This window comes from Tetrao urogallus, assembly GCF_951394365.1.
Source record: "Tetrao urogallus genome assembly, chromosome: 9".
NCBI classification, from domain to species: domain Eukaryota; kingdom Metazoa; phylum Chordata; class Aves; order Galliformes; family Phasianidae; genus Tetrao; species Tetrao urogallus.
This window is the reverse complement of record NC_136822.1, coordinates 11774449-11785293: the sequence shown is the minus strand read 5'-3', so window position 1 is coordinate 11785293 and position 10845 is coordinate 11774449.

The window sequence follows — 10845 nt, the reverse complement described above, 5'->3', positions numbered from 1 at the left end:
TATGTAAGTGTGAATTACGTTTCTACTGTTAGAATAATATTGTTTTTTAATTGATTCTTGATACACATGAGGACTAAGGGACAGCTGTTTGTAGTAAAATAGTGACTTTGTAGGAAATTCAGCATGTACATATGTATGGTTAATCACTGCAGTCTTATGGTGAAGGTGACCTTTCAGAAAAGTCCAGGCAGTATATGTAATAAATAGTCATGTCTGCATTTGTCTTCTGTTTCCTGTGCTTGCTTCACTGAAGTTATCCAGAACAAACAGATTTTTTTTTACTAACCAAAGAGCATTTGTGATTGGTGTTTTTTCCTTTTCATTTTACAAAGGCAGATGATAGTACAGATTGCAGGGTTCCCATTTCTCCCTGCTGATTCTTGGTAGCAAAGATGAACTGCACGTGTTTTGGTGACCCTTGTGGTTTGCACTCCATCTCTGCCACCTTGTTCATGGTTTGTCTTCCTTGTAACACAAGGCACTTGGCGGAACCTGAGGTAGGAAATCTGAGTGGAAGAGACATGGCTGTTTTCTGAGCAGTCCCAGTGGTGCTGCACACTGCTAGGGGACCTATTTGGAATCTCATGCTGTAGCTGAGCCAGTAAGTGAGTCCCCTGCTGTCACAGGATGACCTTTGTGGGCAATGAACCCAGCTGCTGTGCCTGAGGTGCTGATTGCCACACAGGGACTGTGTGCCAAATCTGCCTGGGGGAAAGCAGAGTTCCTCCCAGATGGGTAGGTTACTTCTGTGGGTGAATAGGCCTTGGCTAGGTTTGTGAATTTTTTTCCAACTTGTGTTCTTTTCAGAAAGCTCTCACCAGAGAGAAGAGATAATAGAAACTATGGCAAGAGCTCGATGAATGCGTGCTCCTCTTCTATGTTGGATGTGTCTGTGGGACTTTCTGGCTATAGGTTTATTCGATGCCTTGTTCTCGTACTCCAGTGGAAGCTGTCAGTGCTCTTATCTCGTGTAGTCATCCCAGCTTTGCTGCATTGCCCAGTGCACTTGTCAGCAACAGCAGCAGTTTTCAGCTCCAAAGGAAAACAGACTCTCTTTAATATATTTTTAAATTTATTCAAGTTGAATTAAATATGCTGTTGGTGTAAGGAGGCTGATTTAGCACCTACTGACAGCAAGAATCAGCGCTAGCCACTAACTGTACTACTCTGGTGTTGCTTGTAACAACACCTGAACCCTGGTTTCCCAAAACCCAATGTGATGCATTTTGTGCATCAAGATATGTGTCCTGGGGCTCCCTGAAACTCTGAATCTTCTGTGCTTGCCTGGCTGCAACTCTCATAGCCTCTGAGGACAGTATGTTGTCATTGCAGTCACGTAAACACTCTGTGCTGCCAAACAGCTGTTGGGAAGTGAGACCCATGTTCTGCTACATTTATTTCACACTTCACACATTTGTTCTCACCTCCAAAGTACTTTGTGAGGTTCTGTCTAATCACATTTTCATTCTCAGGGAAAGGAGATTTGCAAATGACTCAATGAACGATTTAAGTTAGACTTCTGAAACCTACCAAGTTACTGCTAATAAACTGACTTTATTCTATACCATCAGACCAAATCATAATTGAATAAAGATTTACACACGTCCTTCTGTGGAAAAAGCCTGATATCTCAAAAGTTTAGGTGCATTATTCATGTGTGTATAACCCTCTTGTTATATTCACTTTCCATATATGTACACACATGTTCACTTCCAGTACAAACCTGCCAGCTACTGTTTGTGGAATCTGCTACAATTTATGGAAACAAAATTGCAAATGAAAAGATGGTAAATATAAAAGATGATAACTGATGCTGGAATGGTTGCTTTCAATTGGCAAAGCATCATATATTCCAATGACTGGAGTCCATTTCTACTACATGCTGTGCTATAATCTGATTTTCTGATTTATTTAATGTGTTGCTAAATAATTTGATTCTGAGATACAGGAGACTTTGTACAAGTAACATTTCAGAAAGTGAAAGATTTAATAGCATTCAACATTCTGCAAAATAGGTCCCAAACAGCAAAACCTAATGGTAATTGGACATTATTTAGGGATGTAAATCGGGACATTTTTATTGTGTAATCTGTCTTCATTTGTGTGAACAGCTTCATTGGTAAATAAGGACTTAACTTCATTTAACACCCATAAAATTGTTGATTGCTTTGAAGTTGAGTGGAATTAATTCATTACCAGTATGGGAAAGGGGGAGATTGTATTTTGGTCCATTTTTTATTATAAATGACTCAAGGAACAGCTTCCCACTAATCGGAGATGAATAGCCAGGGGAAAGTGCTGCAGAGGGACTGAGATCTCCAAAATTGATCAAAGTTTTTCAGAACTTTCAAAAAATGTCTGTGTTGTGCCCTTTGTAGCTCTGTTCTGCATATGATGATTTTGACAGCAGGCTTAATGTCTTTTCAAGAGAAGAGCAGATGAGGTATCTTCCCTCAGGGAGGAGAAGGCCACATTCTCTCTGGTGATGCTTTTCTCCATTGGTGTGGCTCTACCTTTCCAGCTACGTGTGAGCCACAGAGATGGAGCATGTAATGCTGGCAAATCTACTGACCGTATGTCACATTCCTCATACTCTGCCTATTGCTTTGTAGGAGCTGTATTTAACTTTGCTTGGTCTTAGTGGTACTGTGTGTGAACTGTTGCCCTTGCTAACTTCAGTGGTGTGGCAGAAATATGACCAAAAATAAAAATGCCTCTAGGTACTCACTGTATAGGCAACTGTGAAATGAGTGCTAATGTTCTTTAAAGAATGCCATGAATTTTCAAAAGAGTTGAAGTTTTAGTTTTCCCAACCCTAGCCAAATCAAGAGCATGATAGTAGGAATAAATAGGCTAATGCTACCATGTCATCCTGACACTTCACAAAAGGAAACAAATAACTGATTTCTGTGGTTTCTAACCTTTTGGATGTAACAAACCTAATTTATTCCTTTAACTGCAAGACTCAGTCACTACAGAAAGAGAATAACTCATCTTTAACTTGATTGCTTACTACTCTGACATAAATAATGTCTATCATCACTCTGAAAAAGATCCTAATTCTTAACTAGGATAATCTTTGGGATTTTTCTTTATTCATTTTTACAGCTCAGATACTGGGTGTGTCTTAATGCGTCTGTTATGACCCCAGTGTCTTGAGTTCACTTGACTTTTAAAGCATGTAGTAAGGATCTTTGTAAACTGTGTGAGTGAACCAAAAGACAGCAGATAAGCTTTAATGTAAGTAGTACATTGTGCAGGTAACATGCCCACATGATACTGAACTCCTGAACTGTCAGATACAGTGCAGGGAAGAGTTTTTTGAGCTATCACTTTCGTGTCCCTGAAATTATATTAGTGCGCAACAGCCAAAAAAGCCAACATAATCATGGGCTTCCTCACAAAGACTTCTGAGAAGGAGGCAAAGGCCATTCCCCACATCTGCAAGGATGCTGAAGGGTCTAGGCAGAGATGTTTTGTCAGACATTCCTAATCACAGTTAGCCATAGATGCTAGGAAAGTTAGGGAGACCACAGAAAGCATGCTAATGTGCTCTTCCCAATAGTTTTTCTCACTGCCTCTGCTGAGGCAGGGTGTTGGATGAGATGTACCTAATATGTGAGCCAATTTTTGGTGATTCCTGTAACATACTTGTTCATCAGGGCCTGGCAAAGAGAAGTCTACACAGGGGCCTGGTCCATTCCTCCATGTGATCGGCATAATTCTTCTCTCGTGAGGGGGCTGAAATGAAGCAGTCTCTCTGCTGTCAGGTAGAATAATTTTGGAGTCAGCTTGTCCATATCTTGAAGATAAGAGTTCATGTAAACAAACCAAGATTAGTATGTCACCTCTGACTGCGTTTCCCACAGTAAGCCGGAAACGTATCCTAAATGAGAGATGCCATTTGTATTTGTGAAAAATGCCTAACTGCTTTTCTGTATCATCATTAACATTCTCCTTGGATAAAATCCAGTGATGAACAACTTCCTAATGGAAGAGGTCGTGGCTTTTCCCCCTCCCAGAAATATGAAATGCGGTAATGTTTGAGAATAGTGATGCAGATAAAGATTTAGGGTCATGGGGCCAGAGACATTAGAAAAGTAATGTTAGCTGTCTGCTGAGGCTGCTCTTAAGAGTCTACAAAACATATTTTGCCTTGTTCCTAACAATAAAAAAGACTTTAGTTTCTTGTTGCTATTAACAATACCCTAGTCTTTTACTTGTATATGTAACCTAGCTAACAAAATTGTTTGCGTAGTGTAGCCGCGAAGAACAATGGCATTCAGACATGAGATGTTAAGGGTGGGAAAAATTAACCATACAATCTTTTTGTTATTTGAAATGTCTAGAAATTTAATCAATTTACTGACTCTGTCAATGACCTGAATTATTTGGGATACTTCTACGCTGCTGTTGGTGCTGCCTTGAAGCAAGTGTGTATTCACCAATACATGCTTTGTATTTCCTTGGTTATAATCAGAAGGAACACCTAGTGCATGTAATGTGTTAATAGCATCACAAAATAGTTAATTCTCTACACCCTGGTTTACAGTTACATCATTTATTTGAAATACAATGGGACTTGCCACTTTGATTAGAGAAGAAAGTTCTTAAGTTCTTTACTGATGTGCTTGTTTAGTAAGACAAAATTCAGTATTTTAAGTTTGTGTTTTTTGATCCTTTTTTCTCTGTGATGCTCTTAGGTTCCTAAAATAACTAACTTTGACCTGCCTTGACAGGTCAAAAGTTAATACCTGAAAGACAATCCAGTAGTAAGTTTTTTTTATTACTGTATTTTAATGGAAATGCTGTCATAGTTTAATTTTTTAAATTAAAAACAATTCTATTTCTAAATGAATCCCATGGCCTTTATTGAAGCCTTTGAAAGAAGGGATTTGGTCGCAGGAGGTGCTGTGATGTCTTTTCTTTGACCTGTGTAGTCAGACCTGTGTAGTCATTTCCCTATGGCGTCAGAGCTAATCAATTATGAAATTTTGGTTTAAATGTGTGGAAAAGGAAGAAATGAATGGGTGATTCAGGAGTCATCTCTGTTTCGGGCAGAAAAAAAAAAATAGCTTTCAAGAAAAGTATCTGGATTGTTTACAAAATCGGTATGGAAGGTTTTAATTCAGATGATGCCTAAATTCAAGTCAGAATCTAGTACTTTAAGTCTGCCCTCTGTATCCCACAGCAAAATATAGCCTGTTCAAGAAACAAGCTATAGAAGAAACTTTCAAGAAACTTTCTAGCTCCTGCGTGGATATATGTGGTAAATGGCTTTTATTCTATATGATTAATTTTGGGTATTGAACTGAAGAGAAAAATCTGGGCAGCTAGTAAATATATTGAAACACTTGAACCTTTTCTTGAGTATTCTCAATCTAACCTGTGACTGGAGACCTGTGTGACTGCAGTCTCAAGAATTTTGTCCATTCAGCAATAAGTACCAGATGCATCACTACTGAACAGAAGCTGTCAATGTTCTTGAGTGTTTTCCAGTGCAGACCGAAAGCTGAAGTCTTTGTTTCTTTTGATTTAATTTTTTTTTATGGGTGACTGCAATCTTGTTGAGTTTTGATGAGATTGTCTGCTGTTTTCCATAAAGGCTGCCTGTTTAAAATTGGGGCAATTTTCTTTTTAGAGGTTTTATTCAGACCTGTGTAGTAAACTTTGATTTTTTTCATATATATCAATAGGTATTTTTTTTAAAAATATTTTGCTGAACTCTTCTACTAGAAACACAGTGCTTTGCAGCAGGAGCATGTGAGAATTATGCCAGGAAAAAAAAAAAAACTTTTGTCACTTTCTGCATGTGCTATTTTGCGGAGAAATAAAGAAAACTAAATCTTGCTCCTTTATCTGGTGTGACACCTTGCATTTGGGCTTTGGGCCTGAATACAGAGAGTGATCTGATAGTTCATGAGGTGAGCAGGGAAGCTTTGGTTATTGCAGCTATCTGTCAGAAGTGCCAGTGTAAGGATTTCTCTGTAGAACTGCAAATTGAGGCTTGTATCTGTGAACTTCTTGCCCTTTGCTTTGTGATCCACAAAGTGGTTTTTCTCCTACTTACACATGCATCTGGAAAACAATGAAGATAAAATGTTTTGTTGGTTGATGGATCATACGGAAAAAGATCGTCATGAATAGCTGTTGCTAACAAACATTGTTAAAAGAGTGGCTCCGAGGGCTATTATCTGTACTTTGGCCTGACTTTATAAAGCCAGCCTAATAAATGCCAGAAGGCAGTGTGGTAACTAGGTGTTTTAGCTTCATTTCTTCTTTAGCAGTGAGCAAGGTTTAACATTTCCACTCTTTCTGCGAATGCACTTAGTAATAAGACTTCTGAAACACTGGTTTTTGTAAACATTATGTTGGCCAAAACCTACGTTGCCAAAGGAAGGTTCTGGCTACGATCTCACGTGGGAAGTGAAATGTGGGAGGTGCATAGCGGTCCCAGAAGATGCACTTTGCCGTGTAGTCCTTCAGTAGAGTTATGTTCTCAATAGTGTGCAAGCAACAGAATTTATTGACTATGAGATCTTTTAATCCGTGCTCACACTTGCTAAGATAGGTTCTGCAAAAGCTTTAACCGGAGATTAAGAAGTGTGAAGAGGCATTTGAGCATATGTCGTCCTCAGAATGAATCATCAGTTTCCTTGTCATGACAAGGAGTCAATATATTCAGCCTCTTCTGAAAGGATTCTTCCTTAATGTGTATTGTGCTCTGTATCTCGGTCCTTGTTGCTGTGCAATAAAGCCAAATAGTAAGATCTTAAATCTATAAAAGTTAACTGAAACATTTTAAAGATGATGTTGCATCTGTTGCTCTCTAGGCTTTGTGCTTTACTGTCTTGTTTTCTGAGGTAAATCTTTTTGTAGAGATTTTGTTTTTAGCTACAGCTCTATAAAATGAGATGGTATCCATGATACCGTCTTGAGTTTGGGTTTATTAGTGAATACAAAAAATATTAAAAAATAAATCAACACATTGTAATTTCAAGGATATGTATTTTAACTCCTCTCCCCAGTTCCTCTGTTTCAAAAGAACGTCGCTTGCAGAATGATGAAGTAATGCACAATAATTCTTCAGTCTTCTAGCCAGAGCTCTCATGGTGTTGTATTGGATGGTTGTAACTGCAGTGCGTCCAGCTGGCTCTGTCCCTAAGTGTGGACGTAGGGGAAGTTGTGGGGATGTATGGTTTAGGCCTCCTCGTGTGCTTCTCACAGAAATGCTGGGATTCTGAACTTACTTTGACCAAAGTCATGAGGGTGATTTAGAAATGGTGTTCTTGATGAGCTAAATTCTCTGGATCACTGTAGGAGCTGTTTTTATGAAGTTGACTGCAGTTCTCTGCTCAGTGGTATATTTTGAGATAAACTCTGTGGTTTGTTGGTGTTATTTTTTGTTTCTCTTTGTTTTTGATTTTACTTTCCTTGTCCTGGGGCAGTAGTTGAGACAATTTTGAGCCATAGAATGAGAAACCCGACTTGAAGCTCGATCTCAAAATAGGAGTTCTGTATGAATCCTCACTTTGTGTGGCAACAGCTAATTTAGTGTTTGCAAAGTGGTAAGTTTTCTTCTAAGTTGTCTTCTAAGATGTCATGTCCAAAACAAAACTGGTTTCATAGTGCAGTTCATTGGTGAAATGCTGATCAGTGAGTTTTACACAATGTGTTATAAATTACTGTCGCTTAGTCATTACTATGAATTGTGTGTGGTACAAGAAAATGACTGTTCTATGTGTATTAGGGGATTTTTATGCCAGCTGTCTGCAAGAGTTAAATCTGCTTTCCTTTGAAGAAGCAGAAAGGCTCCCTGAATTATTTCGGAAACAGAAGTAATTAAGAGGTCATTGCTAAGTTCCTTACTTTAATTTAGTCAGAATGCCTTAGTGTTCCAGAACTTTTTTGTTTGCTTTAAAAAAAAAAAAAAAAAAAAAAAACCACTTATTTTTAGTGAAACTTTGTGGAATTTTGATTATTATGGTGGGAAGAAATGCAACAAAGACTCTACTCATGTTAATAAAGTGCAACTGTGTGTTGCTTAGTTGAGGAGCAGAAAAATAGGAGAAAATAAAGTCCAGGTTAGTAATCTTTTCTATCATTTAATAAACAAGAAAATTTATTTCAAGCTGATCGCTGTCTGGTGTAATTTCTATGTTTTTCATAGATAGTCGTTCTGTTTTTAAATTTTTTTTTTTTTTGGGTGGGAGGGGGTGGTTGGAGTGAAGTTGTAAGCATTCATTCATGAGGAGAAAAGTGTGATGTGGAAAAAAATTATCAGCAGTGCCAGCAATCTTGCTGCTTCCTGTCAGTATAGAAATACAAATATGGCAGGTAAGTATGCCTGTGTGGACATAAGGTACATGGACCTGGTCAGTTTTCTGCTCTAGATTTCCTGAAGTTAGGGCACTTCACAAGGCATTATCCATTTTCATGGTTATGGGAGGCTTGGATAAATCAAGTAAATGTTTTAAAGAGAAGAAATGATGCTTACCACTGATTATCCTGCCCTTTATCGCTGTGAACTATAAAAAGTCTACGATGCCTGCTTCTCCTTTGTGGATTCCTTTTTCCACATTTAGTTTATGAGTAATAAAATTGATTACAGCATCACATGATACCACATTTGTTCTGCCTTTAGACAGGAGAATGCATTATGGGAACGTTTTAGCTGAGAATTTGACTCTAATATTTTCAACTGTGTATCTGTGTCTTTACACTTTTCTAATGGTTTTGTGTCTGTCTAATGTATTGTATCTAGCTTTAAGTAGCAATCAAATAATATTTCTGTAGCAAAGCTGACTTTGGCAAATTGTCTTGTACAGAGATCTGATCAGCTTGATTGGAGCTGTGGACTTTGTCCTAATGACTCGGTGCATTACGCTTTGAATAGGTTGTCCTCCTTTGTGTAGGCCTATAGAGGCTGAATTTTATTGTGGAGTATGAAATGACAAAATTTAGGATAATAGGAATGTTATTCCTAATGTTATATCAATGAATTTTAGAGAAACAGAGAGAGATGGAGTAACAGGCTGTGCCAGAAACTACTTGAACATGGCTTTTCCAATTTCCAGTCCTCCCTTTGCTAAATCACTTAATAATCTTATCATCTGTTGAACTGTTGTAGTTGAAGTGAAAACAGACCAAAATATTGAAAGGAACCTTGTTCCTTGGTTGCAACACAAGCTAAAAAAAAAAAACCTCAAAATAACTATTCTTGAACTACGCTCACATTTCATTAATGGAAATAATAAAATTACTTTCTCCTCCACTATCAGACAAACTTAATACTCAATTTGTAGACAAAAAAAATATCGTGCTTTGAATATGCTCAACTTTCAGCAGTTGATAACATTTTTCTGTTAATGTAACTTGTATTGAAAATGTTTTTTTTTCTGTCTCAGGAGATTCCTTCTGACATGGGAAAATTGAAAAAATCCTTTGAATGAAATATTTGACGATTTCAAGGGAGTCTTGTCAAACGTTAGAATAAGTAGAGAGATTTACAATTTGGATTTATTATTCAGTAGTGTAGGAGGAAACCATCTATGTTATCTCATAAAAACATAAACACAGCAAGCCCTTCTAAATAATACAAGATATGTAAGCAGTTCTCAGTATGTTAAATGCTGTGGGTTGATGCATTTACCCAGTAGAGCAGGCAATTTCAGAGAAATGTCCAGACGTATTCTAAAAATCTGTTACATTTGTAATAAATAGAATTCTTTCCTTTCTGTATTGGCTGCTGATCCCAGGCTGAGATGGCTTCTCTATTCATTTGGCTAATGTTAGCATTTTATTTGTGCAATTAGAATGAGAGAAAATATGAACGAAAGTATGGGACTGACACATAGTATGACTGAGTCAAGTAGAATATTTTTCATTATAAACTACAGAGACTTAGTTAAACATCAGACTGCTTTGGAGCTGGTCCTAGTGAAAACCTTTGAGGTTCTAAAGATGAATGAGTCTTCTAGAAGACGTATCTTTGTAAACCAGAATCCAGCTAAAAAAAAAATAATAATAATTACAAGTTAATCAAAGATGTATAGAAGATCTGAAAAGTAGGCAACAAATAAGGTTTTACAGGTGTATTGTTATGTGTTGTTCTCTTTTTTGTCTCCTAGCTTCTAATAGGAACAACGTCAGTATCAGTTTATTTCAAACTGGGTAGTTTTTTATTTATAAAAGTTTTATCCAGTGGCTGTTCTTGAGAGACAAATATTATTGTACAAACGACTGGAAATGAAAACAAGGATCAAAATAAGAAATTTTTAAGATCTAATTGGAAAAGAAAAAAAACCCTATACTGAGACATCAGTATATCAATTGTTATTCTTAGCTTCCCTTAAGGATTGTACACTACTTCATGTTTAGATCCGTACTTGAATATCTTTTCAGAGGTAATAACATCATTGTTCCTTTGTATCTGCAGAGGCTATGTGACATCACAGTACTTGCTTGTCATGTGTTTAGTATTACAAGTTTTGTGTTGGCTGGGGACTGTATGTTTTAAATGGAACCAAGTTCCTGTATGTGACAAAATTGTTCTAATGTGCCTGCTTTAATGTTGAAATTCTTAACAGAGTTCCATTCCTTTTTAAAATTATTCTCTTGGTGTTTTAATTTATACTTAGTATGTCTAGCATCTGGTTAGACGTGCAGAATATAGGTGACTCAAGTTCCTGCACAGTGCTGAAGACATGTATGCAGTCAAGTGAATAGAGCTTTAGAACAAGTCTGAGATCCCACATTTGTTTCTAGATCTGCTCTAGACGTGCCAAGTCTCTCAATTTCTTTCTATTTGCTTTCCCTACCTGCAAAAATAGTATTAGTGTTTTT